Source organism: Anomaloglossus baeobatrachus, chromosome 3, assembly GCF_048569485.1.
Source record: "Anomaloglossus baeobatrachus isolate aAnoBae1 chromosome 3, aAnoBae1.hap1, whole genome shotgun sequence".
Taxonomy (NCBI): domain Eukaryota; kingdom Metazoa; phylum Chordata; class Amphibia; order Anura; family Aromobatidae; genus Anomaloglossus; species Anomaloglossus baeobatrachus.
The window spans coordinates 70,968,533-70,984,704 of record NC_134355.1 but is presented as its reverse complement, the minus strand read 5'-3'; the positions used below and the strand labels follow the sequence as shown (position 1 = coordinate 70,984,704).

Here is a 16,172-nt window from a genome sequence, read left to right as displayed (position 1 = left end):
GGGGAATTAAACACTTTATATACTACCGAGAGGCCATGTTTTTGAGAGGAAGAGGAACTAAAAAAACGCTGTATTGGCAAGCAAACAGCATTATGGCAGGATAAGGGAAATACACATGAATTTAAAAAATGCCGAATTTGCAGATACTGGTAGAAGTTATTTCTGTGAAGGCCAAATTCATCCATTAGGACAGAGAAAGGAATTACTGAATTAAGAGGATATGTTTCATGACCATAATACCATTCCACACCCAATTGCCTAACGTGAGGCCATCCACATGAAGCTCCAAGTCTCTAATAGAGATAGGTGATTAAATTTGAGTCTGCCGAGTAGAGACCAGATCAGACCAGTAAGAAAATGACACTTTCATTGTCTGCAGGGGAAGAGAGAGGAGGCAAAGGAACTAAGTACTCGTGACTCCAGTAGAAATCACAAAGTCCCACGCGGGGCCAAGTATTTCTCCACAAGCACCCATTTGTGAGTACTAGAATCATCATACAACTCCCTTAACGCCTCTAGAACCGCTGCTTTATGGTACAAATAAAAATTTGGGACCACCATGTGAATAACTATAAAATAAGGTAGACATACCAACCCTAGGTTTCTTTCCTGCCCAAATAAATCTGCTCACAACTGCCTGCAGGAGAGAGAGAAACCTCTTGGGGAACCTCAAGGGAAGACAGCGGAATAAATAAATAATTTTTGGTAGGAACATCATCTTAACTATCTGAATTCGCTCCATCCAGGAAAGGGGTAAATGTATTTGATTGTCTATGTCCTTTCGAATGGAATCAAGCAGAGTATTAAAATTCTGTTTGACAATATTGGAAAGTTTACAAATCCTTAGCCCTAGGTACGAAAAGCCGTCCTGGGCCCAAGTATATGGGACAAGTGAGGAGATTCTATCTCTAACAGATGGTGGAACATTAAGTGAGAAGAGAACCGATTTTCCTTCGTTTAGCTTGTAATATGAAATCTTAGAAAATTGAAGGAGAGCGTTTTTGATCCCTATCAATGATCTTTCACTATCAGTGCAAGAGAGTATTACATCGTCTGCATATAGACCGATCTTATGTTCTACAGGGCCTATTTTAACTCCAGAGATTTCCGGGTTGAGCCTAATGGACTCTGCCAGCGGCTCCATGACTAAAGCAAAAATTATAGGAGAAAAGGGCAACCCTGGCGGGTCCCATTAGTCAGGTCAAATCTATCAGAATAGAAGCCTGCTGCACAGACCGAAGCATTTGTTTTTTTGTATAAGGCCATAATAGCATCCTTTATATTACCAGAGAAACCAAATGTGTCCAAAACGGCGTCCACATAGCCCCAGTATACCCCGTCAAACGCTTTTTCCACATCTAGAGACAGGAATACACCAGGGGTACCACTGGACTCAAGAAAATCCATCAAATCAATCACTCTTCTAGTGCCATCTCTGGCCTGCCTCCCTGGGACAAATCCCACTTGGTCAGGGGAGACCAGGGCCGGCAAAACTGAGAGGAGTCTATTAGCCCAGACTTTTGCATATAACTTCACATCACAATTCAAAAGAGGGATAGGTCTGAAGTTACCAGGAGAGGTTGGAGGCTTCCCCGGTTTAGGAATAGTAGTGATTGTCGCAGCCAAGCTTTCAGATTGGATATCAGATGAGTCCCTCCATAGTGAGAACGTTCTAACCAAAAATGGAGCCAAGATGTGCGCAAACTGTGATAGTAAGAATTAGAAAAACCATCTGGCCCGGGGGCAGAAAGTCTCTTAGAGGAATTAATAACCCGAACTACTTCCTCCTCAGTAAGGGGGACATTAAGAGCAGCCAGAGCCGTGGGGGAAAGTTTGGGCAAATTTAGTTTAGCAAGGAAAGAAGAAATTTCACCCTTTGTGGGCTAGTGTGTTTTAGGATCTGACTTGAGATTATATAGTTGGGAATAGTATTCTTTAAACTCACTAGCTATATTAGTAGGGTTTAAAACTTTGGACTAGTCGTGCTTAATCAAAAAGGGAATGGCCATCCGATCTTCCCTTTTCTTCAGACGACTTGCTAGGACCCTACCGGCTTTATACTCTTGGCATTCTCTTGATGAGCTTCAAGAGGTAGTCACCGGCAATGGTCTTCCAACAACCTTGAAGGAGTTCCCAGAGATGCTTAGCACTTGTTGGCCCTTTTGCCTTCACTCTGCGGTCCAGCTCACCCCAAACCATCTTGATTGGGTTCAGGTCTGGTGACTGTGGAGGCCAGGTCATCTGGCGTAGCACCCCATCACTCTCCTTCTTAGTCAGATAGCCCTTACACAACCTGGAGGTGTGTTTGGGTTCATTGTCCTGTTGAAAAATAAATAATGAGCCAACTAAACGCAAACCGGATGGAATAGCATGCCGCTGCAAGATGCTGCGGTAGCCATGCTGGTTCAGTATGCCTTCAGTTTTGAATAAATCCCCAACAGTGTCATTAGCAAAGCACCCCCACACCATCACACCTCCTCCTCCATGCTTCACGGTGGGAACCAGGCATGTAGAGTCCATCCGTTAACCTTTTCTATGTTGCACAAAGAAACGGTGGTTGGATCCAAAGATCTCAAATTTGGACTCATCAGACCAAAGCACAGATTTCCACTGGTCTAATGTTCATTCCTTGTGTACTGTGCCCAAACAAGTCTCTTCTGCTTGTTTCCTGTCCTTAGCAGTGGTTTCCTAGCAGCTATTTTACCATGAAGGCCTGCTGCACAAAGTCTCCTCTTAACAGTTGTTCTAGAGATGTGTCTGCTGCTAGAACTCTGTGTGGCATTGACCTAGTCTCTAATCTGAGCTGATGTTAACCCGCGATTTCTGAGGCTGGTGACTCGGATAAACTTATCCTCCGCAGCAGAGGTGACTCTTGGTCTTCCTTTCCTGGGGCGGTCCTCATGTGAGCCAGTTTGATGGTTTTTGCCACTGCACTTGGGGACACTTTCAAAGTTTTCCCAATTTTTCGAACTGACTGACCTTCATTTCTTAAAGTAATGATGGCCACTCATTTTTCTTTACTTATCTGCTTTTTTCTTGCCATAATACACATTCTAACAGTCTATTCAGTAGGACTATCAGCTGTGTATCCACCAGACTTCTGCACAACACAACTGATGGTCCCAACCCCATTTATAAGGCAAGAAATCCCAATTATGAAACCTGACACATTCCACATGTGTTAATTCATAGTTTTGATACCTTCAATGTGAATCTACAATTTTCAGTAATGAAAATACAGAAAACTCTTTGAATGAGAAGGTGTGTCCAAACTTTTGGTCTGTACTGTACATTTCTGCAACAAATCTGCCGTTTGTGAAGCTACCCTTTTTCAGCACCCAAGATAGAATACCTCTCTTTATTAAAACTTAATTTCCATACATGTGCTGAGTAGAGATGAGCGAATCCGAACAGTAAAGTCCGTTGTTGGTACCAAACATAGACTTTAGAAAAAAAATCAGTGTTCGAGTTCGGTTGCTTTATCTATGCTGTCCACTCGAGCGAGCATCGCTGTGCTCAGGTATACTCTGTGCCCAGTGTGAGCCGCTTGCAGTGTTTGAACGGTGCTCACTAGGGGTAACAACAGAATGATCAGATGTACTATGCACTCCCCAAAAACAAATAGGAAGGAAAAGCTCGCCCGCAGAAGTATTCTGCTTATGGCTGGCTGTATGTAGGCAGAGAGCTGAACGGCGCAATCAGTGACTTTCAATGAGGTTCAGGTAAAGTCTAGGTCCCGAACAGACGTTTTTCTTCTAAAGTTCGGCTGAACTCGCCGAACTGAACTTCAGCGTGTATGCTCATTGCTAGTCCTGAGTAGAGATGAGCGGACCCGTGGAAGTTCGGTTTGGCAAGTGCAACCAGACTTTTGAAAAAGTTTGGTTTGGGACTCGGACTTGACCTAAATCACAATGGAAGTCACTAAATGGGCAGTTTAGGTCTCAGTCAACAAGTAGCCAGCCATAAACCGGTCACTTCCGGGAATGAGTGAGTGGGGTTTATCTTTTTTTTTTTTTTTACTGGTGCACACTACGTCCGATCACACTATTGTTACACCCAGTGCGAGCCGATAAAACACTGCAAGCAACCGCACTGGGCTGAGCATCGAGTGTACCTGAGCACAGCGATGTGATGAGAGTGGTTTGCATATGTAAAGCACCCAAACTGCGAAATTGTAAAGTTTGTGTTTGGTGCAAACACCGAACCTTGGATCTTCTCATTTCTAGTCCTGAGTAAACTGAATACTTAAGAAAATAAAAAAAATGTAATGATTTCTCCTAAATCTTAGAGCTTGTTTGCTGATCCTAATGAGTATTTTGTTTTGAATAGTTTTATATTCTATTTCCAACAAAGGAAATTTGCTTATACATGGATCTTTCATTACTATAAGTTTCCCCAAGCAGTGAAAATCCAAAAAGAACTGTTGCAATATCTCTGAATCAAATTTTGCAATGGCCTCATCAATTGTAAAACTGTGGTGTGTAATAAAGAAAGCAACCTACAATCGGTGACCTAGGAATATGCAGGAAACGTTCTTCATCAAGTGCTGGTCTAAGCGAACCCAAAGGGTTTTTTACAGTCTTCAGCTAAATACCAACAGTCACTTTGACTGCAAATTAATGAATCCTAAAGCTGGAAAAAAGAAGCGCTGATAGGGTAACACCAGATGACAGGAGTGGTATATAAGAAATATACACTCACGTAATGTGGTTGTGAAAGTCACAACCACTGACAAGCATGGTGTCTGCCGCAGCCCCACGTGCATGAGCATTCAAACCAGAGAAGAGAAGGGGTTAACGCCGCGCATCAGCCAAATGAAGGTGCAGAGATGTTGATGAATAAATATCTTTTTTATTTCATAGGTCTACGCGTTTCGAGGTTGAAACCTCTTCCTCAGGACCAGGACAGCAACAAAGCTAGTCAGCACATGACCGTAGCTATGTTGCTTTGTTGATGTCCTGATCCTGAGGAAGAGGTTTCAACCTCGAAACGCGTAAACCTACGAAATAAAAAAGATATTTATCATCAACATCTCTACACCTTCATTTGGCTGATGCACGGCGTTAACCCCTTCTCTTCTCCGGTTTGAATGAATGAATCCTGACAGTGTGTTATGTTCACACTGTCAGGATTCTGTTCTGTTGCCTACTTAAACAGTCATCACATTTCTGTTCATATGAAATTTGCACACTTGCAGTCACTTGCCGCTATCTTTTCTTTTTTCAATAGAACATTAACCCTCAACTGGTGAGGTGGCGTTTGCAACACGCCAGGGAAATTTTGTTCAGCTGGCATTCATTTAAAAATGCTGGTATAAATCATCAATGTATTACATTTTCCGATACTTCTGGGTGTCAAAAACTTGGTATACTCATGTGTAATCAATCGCCAATAAGAAAATGATTAAAACAAACGTGATCTTTGCATTTTCTGTAAAAATTAGAGATTTCTAAACACGGGTATAGGAAGCCCTCATCACCAGTTGCGTGACAAAAATCCTACCTCACCAGTTGAGGGTTAAGAGAGGCAGGAAAAGAAAAGTTGCTAGTCAGCACATGACCACAGCTATGTAAATCGCATATGACTGCTGGGACATGCAACAGAGCAGAATCCTGACAGTGTTGATATTACATACTGTTTGAAATTTAGTAATCTGCAGTCTAATAGAGTGACTTCAAATATTTAAAGCCCAGAAAACTCTTTTAACAAATATAATCTGCCTCTGTGAGCATTACCAAAAGCCAGGAGTGGTTTCACTAAATATTTAAAATTGGGGTTACAATTTTTTTTTATTGTAATCCCAATATGGTAATTACAATATATTTTTATTGTAATCTTTATTTCATTTATTTAATATATTGCTTTCAGTTTATTTTCATGAACAAAAATTAAAATAAGTGAAATAATTTTCTCAAACATAAAAATTTATAGCAACTGGTAATTAATACATATGTTGAAGTTCTCTATTTTGTCTGTTAAGTACACGAGGATAGTGACGTAGTCCACACACTGTCTGCAGATGAGGACACGTAGTGACAAATATTCTCTATATACAGGCACACCAAGACATGGGTGCATTCCAAATTTCATCTGATTTACTAAGAAACCTGCCACCTAGAATACTTGCCGTGTGTAACTTGGCAGGTGTACTGAATGTTTGTTAGGTAATCATTTATAGTTTTGCAACACTTTCAATTCTGCATGTGCTGAATATTTTATGTAATTAGTGACAGGACGTTCCCTGCACTTCAAAGAGACAGTGAAGCTCTTCTATATAAATCTTGTTGGCATCATAAACTGGAGTATAGGGCATGTGAATAGGTAATGTAGAATTTTACATACAGCTATCTTTATACCTTAGATTACTTTCTTTAAATTGAGTTTTTTTAATGTGAATTTTGAAACCTATCCACTTCAAATTCCACATAAAAATATCAATGTGAACCTAGCTTTAGTGGTTAAAATCTAAGGAATCATGGTTTGTATTTAAAGGGAACCAAACATCAGGATTTTCGTGTATAAGGTGCAGCCAGTGCAGTACTGGCACTATCAGGCACATTGTGTACATACCATTAGTGGGCAGCTCGGATGTTTAGGCTGTGAAATTCAAGTTGATAAAGTTTGAAAATTCATCCACTTTTTGATTGACGTGTGCACCTCTGCTGATAATATCCGGGCGGGTTATGCACATGATTCCCGCCCCCCACCCCCTCCGCCTGTTCCTCCCTCTCACTGGCTGTATGTAAACTTCTCTATTCAGAAACATGGCGTCGGAGTTGGTGCCTGCGCATAGTGCTCATCTCCGGTGCCGTGTTTCTGAAGCCCGCAGTGCCTTGTGTTGTGCATGAGAGGGCGACGCATGCGCCCTCGCTTCTTCAGATCTCGTTGTGACCGCGGGAGCGCGCACGGTCACAACAGGACTGGAGAACAGCTAATCTTACCCCGATTAGCTGCAGCTACGATATCGTGTGCTGCAGCTAATCGGCAAGATCAGCTGTTCTCCAGTCCTGTTGTGATCGTGCACGCTCCCGCACTCACAACAAGAACTCAAGAAGCGAGGGCGCATGCGCCGCACTCTCATGCACAATACTAGGTACTGCGGGCTTCAGAAACATGGCCCCGGAGATAAGCGCTATGCGCAGGTGTAAACTCCGACGCCGTGTTTCTGAATAGAGAAATTTACATACAGCCAGTGAGAGGAGGAACAGGCGACGGGGGGGGGGGGTTGTAATTATGTGCATAGCCTGCCCGGATCTGGAGAGGTGCACACGTCAATCAAAATGTGGATGAATTTTCAAACTTTATAACTTTGGATTTCACAGCCTAAACATCCGAGCTGCCCACTAGTGGTATGTACAGACTGTGTCTGATAGTGCCTGCACCTTATACATGAAAATCCTGATGTTTGGTTCCCTTTAAGAGATTACATGATAAAATGTAGATCACACTTGGACTAGCAAAAATAATTGACAAGTTTCCTTAAACATTCGTAATAGGTGAGACATTCTGCTTGTTTATACTTAGTATCTTTGAGACCTAAAAGTCTGCATGGGAGGTATATGCAGAATATTTTTAATCATATTTTGTTAAAAAAAAAGTTTATTTTTTTGTTTATACATACAGTCTTGTCCAAAGTTTTGAGACTGAAACAAATTTTGTTTTTCACAAAGTTTGCTGATTCTATTTGTATAGTGGCATTTGACAGGTAAAGTTATTTTTGCTGATGATACCCCCTCCAGACTGTTTGGCATATATAGAAGAATGATTGTCTGGAGAAGAAAAGGTGAGCACTACCATGAGTCCCGTGTCTTGCCAACAGTTAAGTGTACAGGAGACTTTACATGTATGGAGTCGCTTTTCATCCAAGGGAGTGAACTCCGTCGCAATTTTTCATAAGAACACTGCCATGAATAAAGAATGGTATCTAAACATTCTTCAAGAGAAACGTCTCCCAGCAATTCAGGAACAATTTGGTGTTGATGCTTTTTCCACCATGATGGAAACCATGTCACAAGACAAAAGAGATACCTATGTGGCTCAGTTAACAAAGCATTGAACAGTTGGCTCCATGGCCTGGAAACTGCCCAGACATCAATCCCATTGAGAACCTCTGGTCAATCCTCAAACAGTTGATGGACAAACAAAATACAGAACTTGTGTTATATTCCAATCACTGATTAGGTAAGAATGGGTTGCAATTAGAGATGAGCGAACCCAAACTGTAACATTTGAGGTTCGTTCCGAACATGGACTTTTAACAATTCAGTATCGGAGTTTGAGGCTGTTTGTATGCTGACTACTCAATCGAGCATCAGGGTACTCGGGTATGCTCAATGCTTGGCCCAGGGCGGGTCGCTTATAGTCTCTAAATGGCTTTCATGGGTGGAAAAAACGTTTAGAATATAGTGTGTACCAAAAAATAAAAATAATCTGCATCCTACCTCGGAAATACTCTGTTTATGGCTGGCTGTATGTGGGTGGAGAGTCGAAATGCCCAATCAGTGACTTCCAAAGGGGTTCGGGCTTCAGGATGAAGTTCAGGTCCCAAACTGAACTTTATCTAAAGTCTGACTTAACCTGGTGAACCCGAACTTCCACGGGTCCGCCGGTTGCAATCAGTCAGGATTTGACCCAGAAACTGATATCCAACAAATCAGGTAAATTCCAAGAGTCTTGAAAAATAATTGTAAATATTGAGTCTTTGCATAAACTTTGTATATTTGTCAATAAAAGTTTAAAAACTTACAAAATGTTTATAATTATCTAAAAACACTTATGCAGCAAATTTAGTGAGAACGGAATTCTGTATTCAGCCTCAGAACTTTTGGACATGACTTTACTCTGAAGCAATAATAAATTGCATTAAAATGGACATATTATTTTCACATGCATTATAATCTGGACATTTTTCACCTGTGTTGAGTGGGACTCACACTTTTGACGTGGACAACCAAAGCCTCCTTTATAAAATGGAAAATGCATTCCTAAGGCCCCTTTCACACGTCAGTGAAAAACACAGACGTTCTTCACTGACGTGTAAAACACGCACATGTCCCTCATTGTGCCGTGATTCACGGCACACGTGGGTTGTCTAAGTGCAATCCGGGCTCCGTTCTCTGTGGTCCGTGATTGCACATATAGATTAACTCACCTGTGCCCGCTCCTGCTCTCCATGGTGCTGAAAGCTCCCGCGGTGCAGCATCCGGCCGGCGCTGACCCCCGCAGCAGCTGCTTCCGGGTCAGCGGTGTCGTGCATTCATGAATATGCACGACAGTAATGAGCCAGCTCAGAAGCAGAAGGCAGAACAAGCTGCAGAGAGCGCCGCTGAAGCCGGGTGAGTAAAAATGATTTTTATTTTATATGCGCGTTTTTTTCTAGCACGTGTTTCACGGATCACACCACTGCGTGGTCCGTGGGACATCAGTGATGATTGAAAAAAATGGACATGTCTCCGTGCGGCAATCACGGACACGCATGTACGCCGCACGGAGACAAGGTCAGTGAAAAATCACTGATGTGTGTGCAGACCCATTGATTCTGGTACGTAGAAAAAAAAGCACAAACGTACCAGAATCACTGACGTGTGAAACAGGCCTAATACTCATACATTTTCTGAAGGGAGACACTTGACACATTGTCAAACTGGCATTTAGGACTTTACATACATAGATGCCATTATCTAACTTTGCAACAAAATGTAATGTTCAATTAAAAAAAAAAATGTTTGTGTCTTACAAGCAACTATAATTTAAAAAGTTGTCAGTTATACTTTTGCAATCAATGTATGATTTTAATTTGAGATGTTGGGGAATTCCAAGTTCTCCTGTTTTTTTTTGCAATTAATACTTACCTGAGAACCAACTCAGCGTCCAAAACTTCATGCTTCAAGGTCCGTCTGGGGAAAGACACCCAAAAATTTCATATAGCGGTGAAGTGACTGCTGCTTTAGTTTACATTTTTAAAATAAATACTCATTGCTCTGTGAATAATCATAAAATATCAACAACAGTTATGGGCAAACCCGAACTGTTAATTTTTATGATCTGTGCATGGACCACGAACACGGACTTCTCAGGGAAGTCTTTGTTACTTTTAGGGTTCAACTTACTCAATAAAAGAAAAAAAAAGAAAAGGCAAAATGGGGATTAAAAAAGGACAATTATACTTATTGAGTCTCCTGGGCAGCTGTCACATTGCTTCCGTGGCCGTTTATTAAACCTCATGAATATTCACTGCTTCCCCACCCACTCTTGGTGACAGCGTGTGTTATTGGTTGCAGTCAAGACTGCCAGCATGCCGGCTTCTGTGAAGTGAAATGTAAAAATAAATAAATAATTTTTAAAAATGGCGTTGAATACCCAGTATTTTGATACCAAGCACAGATAAAACAGACAGCTGGAGGCTGCAGCCCCCACCTTTGTGCATTATCTTGGCATTTTATCAAAATATAAGGGATCCAATGCGGCTTTTTTTTTATTATTTACGTAATTTAAAAAAAACTGCGTGCCCCCCCCCCTTCAATTTTGATATGCAGCCAAGATAAAGCAGAGTGCTGCGGGCTGGTATTCTCAGGCTAGAGAGGCCCATGATTATTGGGCCCTGCCCAGCCTAAAAATACAGCCTGAAGCCACTCTAGCATCCATTAAATGCTCCAATGTTGGTGCTTACCGATTCTGTTGTGAATGTTATGCAAGTGGGTGCTGGTGTGGAGCTCCCTCTGGTGGCCAGGAATGGTAATGAAGCTGAGTTTGAATCTGTGATTCAAACAGGTGATGGTATTTGTCATGTAAAACTGTTGAAGGTTCTTCACCCCCCTCGTTTCCACCCTCAGCCACAGATCGTCATGACGATTATCTGATCGGCCTGGAAGCTTAAGGTATTTACGACATGGGTGATGGTAGATGTACAGCAAACCAAAAATGCAGAGAAAGACAATTCTTTGTTATATTGGCGGTAAAAGTTCCAAAGCAGGTTTTAAGTGCTGTGTTAATGCTAGAAAAATGAAAAACATATTTCCAGAATCCCTGTGGAGTGCTGAACCCAACGCACCATCTAGTTCCACTGGGAGATCGCCGGAATCATGACAAATTAGTATTGGCCAGTAAAATCGTACTAGAGGCGTTGTGTTTGGTATCAATGTAAATGTAAAATCAAGATATAAAAAATGACACTAATATCTTGCACCTGTGTGGCCCAGGATCAAAGATATGAAAAATCCTAGAATTATGGAACTTTGTGACCATCTCAAGCCCAGCCCACAAGTGACTGTAAAATGATGTCACAGGCAAGGGGGGCTAGCAAGGGCATAAGAGACAGTTCCTGTCTGGGGGGCTCAGTCAGTTCTTGGAGGGCATCATGAAGGGTGATGCTGGCCATTCTTCTACCATCTTGGAGTTCCCTCCACTCCCTAAGTAGACGCCACTTCTATGGCACAAGCTTACTAAGTTTCATGTTTATACTTTTTATTTTTATGTAACTTTCCATACTGTATGTGTATTGTTCCTTTTTGTAAATTCTTGTATATTTATTAAACACTGCCTATTTTCGGATTAAATGTAAAAATTTAATAGTTTCTTTCCTCATGCTTTATATATGAATCCAATAAACCCGAGGGCCTTATGCTATCTGAAACGGGTCCCCAGCTGCCTGTAGAAAGTCTGGGTGGTGGCAGCGTAATTTGTTATTGCATAGAATTATTGGAGTGCTATCATTAAGGGTACCGAGGTGTATATTTATATATTCCATTAGCGGGAATCGGTGATATATACATTTACCCTTGCTGTGAGACCTCCAATATTTGGCATTATCAGCTCAGCAGCCTCCTTTTATGCATTGTCATGCAGTACCAAAAGTGGCCTGCAGACAAGGGGGGCTCTAGAGAGTAGTCGTGTGACAAATCAGTGAACAGCTGCGGATTTCTGAGTGACTCCCCCGGCTGTTCATGACAGTATTAATTGGGAATCTAGGAAATGCTATTGCAGATAAGCCTAGTCTATTTAGGAGAGCATTTTGTGCTTGGCGTTGGTGATAAAATGTTTCCTGCCTGCTTCTGGAGTTTTCCCTTCTGTTTCTCCCTTTTATTCGGTGCCCCGATCTACCCCAACTAAGTTTACTGTTTCTGTGGTTAATTACTGCATTTGCACTTAAGAGCGTTTCTGCTTGTTCCATTTGGTTTTGTGTTTGGTTTCTTGTATTTGAGGATCTGTCTTTCTGCTTTTGTTAGCAGGGCAGTTCCTCCAGCAAGAAAGGGAGCTTGCTTCCTGTTCATGTTTGGAGTATTTTGCAAATTAGAATATTATTTGTTCTGTGATTTTTGTTTCTTCCCATTATATCTGCAGTTCCGGTTAAAGTGTCTGGCACACGAATACCTGATATAGTGCGGGAGAGACACAGTGGTCTCAGATCTTTTTTCCTATCAGGAAATTGGTATTTTTTGCAAGGTTTTTTGCTGTCCGCAATCAGTTATCTGTCCTGTTCTATCTAGTAAGTCGGGCCTCACCTTTGCTGCTCTATATTTTCTATCTGTGTATTGTTTTTTCTTACATCACCATCGTTTACATGTTGGGGGCTTGCTATTCCTTTGGGGACTGCTTCGAGGCAAGTTAGGATTCCTCATTTCTTTCTTTGAGGTGTAGCTAGTTTCTCCGGCAGTGATGAGGTGTCTAGGTGTGTTAGAAACATTCCATTGCTACTTCTAGTTTTGTCCGATAGATACGGGATTGCGATCAGCTTAGTTTCCAACTACTCTTGTGGTTTTGTTTTTTCCTGATTAATGGGATTTTTCGTGATCGTCCACAGTTACCAGATCATAACACGGCTCATTTTGATTGCCCTGGAGCAGTGGCAATCAAGGTAATATAAGGGATTAATGACATCTGAGATCTCTCAAAAAATAACAACTGCCACGTAGCCTTAGATTAGTAAAACACCCCTGCAGGTCCAAAGTAAGCCACAGATACGACATCTGAGGTCGAAGTGTGCAGTCACATTAGAAAACGTGACCAATCACTGTGGCATCAGGGACACACTGACAGAGCCACAGCTGTGAGAGTGGTGACATCATTGAGTTCACCTGAGGTCACATTTGGTAATTCCCATGGTACCCCCGCTGTGACATTCAGTGTATTGATTTGAAGTAAACTCATTGAATTCAGTAACCTCATCTCAAGTGAGTTTATTGAACTCGATGCAGGATTAGGCTATACGCACACGTTGAGTATTTGGTTGCAGACATTTCTGCCTCTAATCTACATTTCCTGGCAAATATATGCACCGAAACCTCATCAAAAACAAATGCAGTTTCGGCCCGGGTTTTTTTTGCCTGGAGATGCAGATTTGGAGCAGAACTGTCTGCAACCAAATACTCAATGTGTGCACATAGTCTAGTCCAGTAATCTAGCAATTAATTTACCTCAGGTCAGTTCACTTGAAGCCACAGCTGTGGTGGTGAAGTCATTGAACTCAATGCCGGATTACCGGATTAGGCTATGTGCTCACATTGAGTATTTGGTTGCAGACATTACTGCACAAAATCTGCATTTCTTTGCAAAAAAACCTGTGGTTTCAGTACCACATGCATTTTTAATGCAGTTTTGGTGCGTTTGCCAGAAAATGTAGATTTGGTGCAGAAATATCTGCAACCAAATACTCAATGTGCACACATAGCCTAATCTCGTAATTTGGCATTGAGTTGAAAGACTTCACCTGAGATAAGGTCACTGATTCAATGAGTTCACCTAAGGTCAGTTCACCTAAAGGCCCCGTCACACTAAGCAACATCGCTAGCAACATCGCTGCTAACGAACAACTTTTGTGACGTTGCTAGCGATGTTGCTGTGTGTGACATCCAGCAACAACCTGGCCCCTGCTGTGAGGTCGTTGGTTGTTGCTGAATGTCCTGGGCCATTTTTTAGTTGTTGCTGTCCCGCTGTGAAGCACAGATCGCTGTGTGTGACAGCGAGACAGCAACAACTAAATGTGCAGGCAGCAGGAGCCGGCTTCTGCGGAGGCTGGTAGCCAATGTAAACATCGGGTAACCAAGAAGCCCTGTCCTTGGTTACCCGATATTTACCTTTGTTACCAGCCTCCGCCGCTCTCACTGTCAGTGCCGGCTCCTGCTCTGTGCACATGTAGCTGCAGCACACATCGGGTTAATTAACCCGATGTGTGCTGTAACTAGGAGAGCAAGGAGCCAGCGCTAAGCATTGTGCGCTGCTCCCTGCTCTGTGCACATTTAGCTGCAGCACACATCGGGTTAATTAACCCGATGTGTGCTGTAACTAGGAGAGCAAGGAGCCAGCGCTAAGCATTGTGCGCTGCTCCCTGCTCTGTGCACATTTAGCTGCAGCACACATCGGGTTAATTAACCCGATGTGTGCTGTAACTAGGAGAGCAAGGAGCCAGCGCTAAGAATTGTGTGCTGCTCCCTGCTCTGTGCACATTTAGCTGCAGCATACATCGGGTAATTAACCCGATGTGTGCTGTAACTAGGAGAGCAGGGAGCCAGCGCTCAGTGTGCGCTGCTCCCTGCTCTCTGCACGTGTAGCGCCGTGCAGTGGTAACCAAGGTAAATATCGGGTTGGTTACCCGATATTTACCTTAGTTACCAAGCGCAGCATCTTCCACACGGCGCTGGGGGCTTGTCACTGGTTGCTGGTGAGCTCACCAGCAACTTGTGTAGCGACGCTCCAGCGATCCCTGCCAGGTCAGGTTGCTGGTGGGATCGCTGGAGCGTCGCAGTGTGACATCTCACCAGCAACCTCCTAGCAACTTACCAGCGATCCCTATCGTTGTTGGGATCGCTGGTAAGTTGCTTAGTGTGACTGGACCTTTAGTTACAGCTTGGGAATTGACATCTGTGACCTCAGGTGAACTCACTCAAGTCACCACTGACAGCTCTGTCAGTGTGTCCCTGAGCCGTAGCGCTCAGTCACGTTTTTTTTTTTTGTTGTTTTTTTTTCCTAATCAGATTTTTATTGAACATTTTTGGTACAAAGAAATACATGTTTTAATAAGACTGCACACTTGGACTTCAGATGTAGCAGAGCTGGGGTCATCATGGGACCTCGTGAATTACTTCATACCTGCAGGGGTGTTTTGGAGGTTAATAAATTTGAGAAAGAGGGTGTTTTTGTTTGTTTTAAATAAAGGATTTTTCACTGTGTTTTGTGTTTATTTCTTTTTACTTACACGATTAGTAATGGAGTTCTCATAGACCCCTCCCCATTACTAACCTTAGGCTTGATATTGCTATATACAGCTGATACCTTTTTACAAATTAAAGCTGTCATTAACCCCTTATATTACCCCAATTGCCACTGCCCCAGGGCAATAGGATAAGCACCAGCATTGACACATCTAGAAGATGCTTCAATGCTGGGGTGGCTGAGGACTGCTATTTTTAAGCTGGGGAGGGCCCAATAACCATGGGCCTCCTCAGCCTAAGTATACTAGCCCCCAGCTGTCTGCTTCATCTCGGCTGGGCATCAAAATTGGGGGGACGCCACACCATTTTTTAAAAATTATTTATATAAATAAGTTCAAAAAGCTGCATGGGATCTCTCGTATTTTGATACCCAGTGCAGATAACGCACACAGCATGGGCTGTCTGCTTTATCTGCACTGGGTATCAAAATGCGAAGGACCCTATGGCATTTTTCCAATTATTTATTTTTACATGCCACTTTTGGGACCCAGACAGCTACTGTGAGGGCAATCAATCACAGGCGCCAGGTGTCTGACTGCAACCAATCACAGACACTGTCAGACAGGGAGGGCGGGGGAAGCAGTGAATTCATGAGATCTAAGGCTGCTTTCACACTACGTTTTTTTAACATGCGTCTCATGAACTTTTGTTTAACGCAAAAACGGATCCAGTGCAAATGCGTTTTCATTTCAATGCATTTGCAATGGACTCGCGTCAACATGCATTCACATGCGTTTGCGTTCGTTAAAGTGAGGATCCAGCCACTTGAGGTTTTTTAACTTTTTTCAAAAACGCTACTTGTAGCGGTTTTGAGCTGCGTCCAAATACTGTTTTTCACTGGATCCTGACTATACTGCACACAAAAACGCTGGCATGCTGATAGACAGGATCCTGCTTTCTCTACTGAGCGTGCCCAGAAACCAGCCTTGCGTGTTCAGTCTCTCTCCCCCTCCCTCTCTCTCTCTC

General features: G+C 42.6%; 1 long non-coding RNA gene across 2 annotated transcripts in view; it reads right to left on the bottom strand.

Moving 5' to 3' along the window:
* The window catches only part of LOC142296046 (uncharacterized), a 57,179-nt gene that overhangs the window by 28,965 nt on the left and 12,042 nt on the right, over nucleotides 1–16,172 (bottom strand). The window contains exon 2 of one of the 2 annotated variants that reach the window (XR_012751581.1): nucleotides 9,852–9,896. The exons of the other annotated variant lie outside the window; for it this stretch is intronic. This is a non-coding gene — a long non-coding RNA (uncharacterized LOC142296046). The remainder of the gene's footprint in view (nucleotides 1–9,851; nucleotides 9,897–16,172) is intronic. 2 annotated transcript variants of the gene reach the window in all.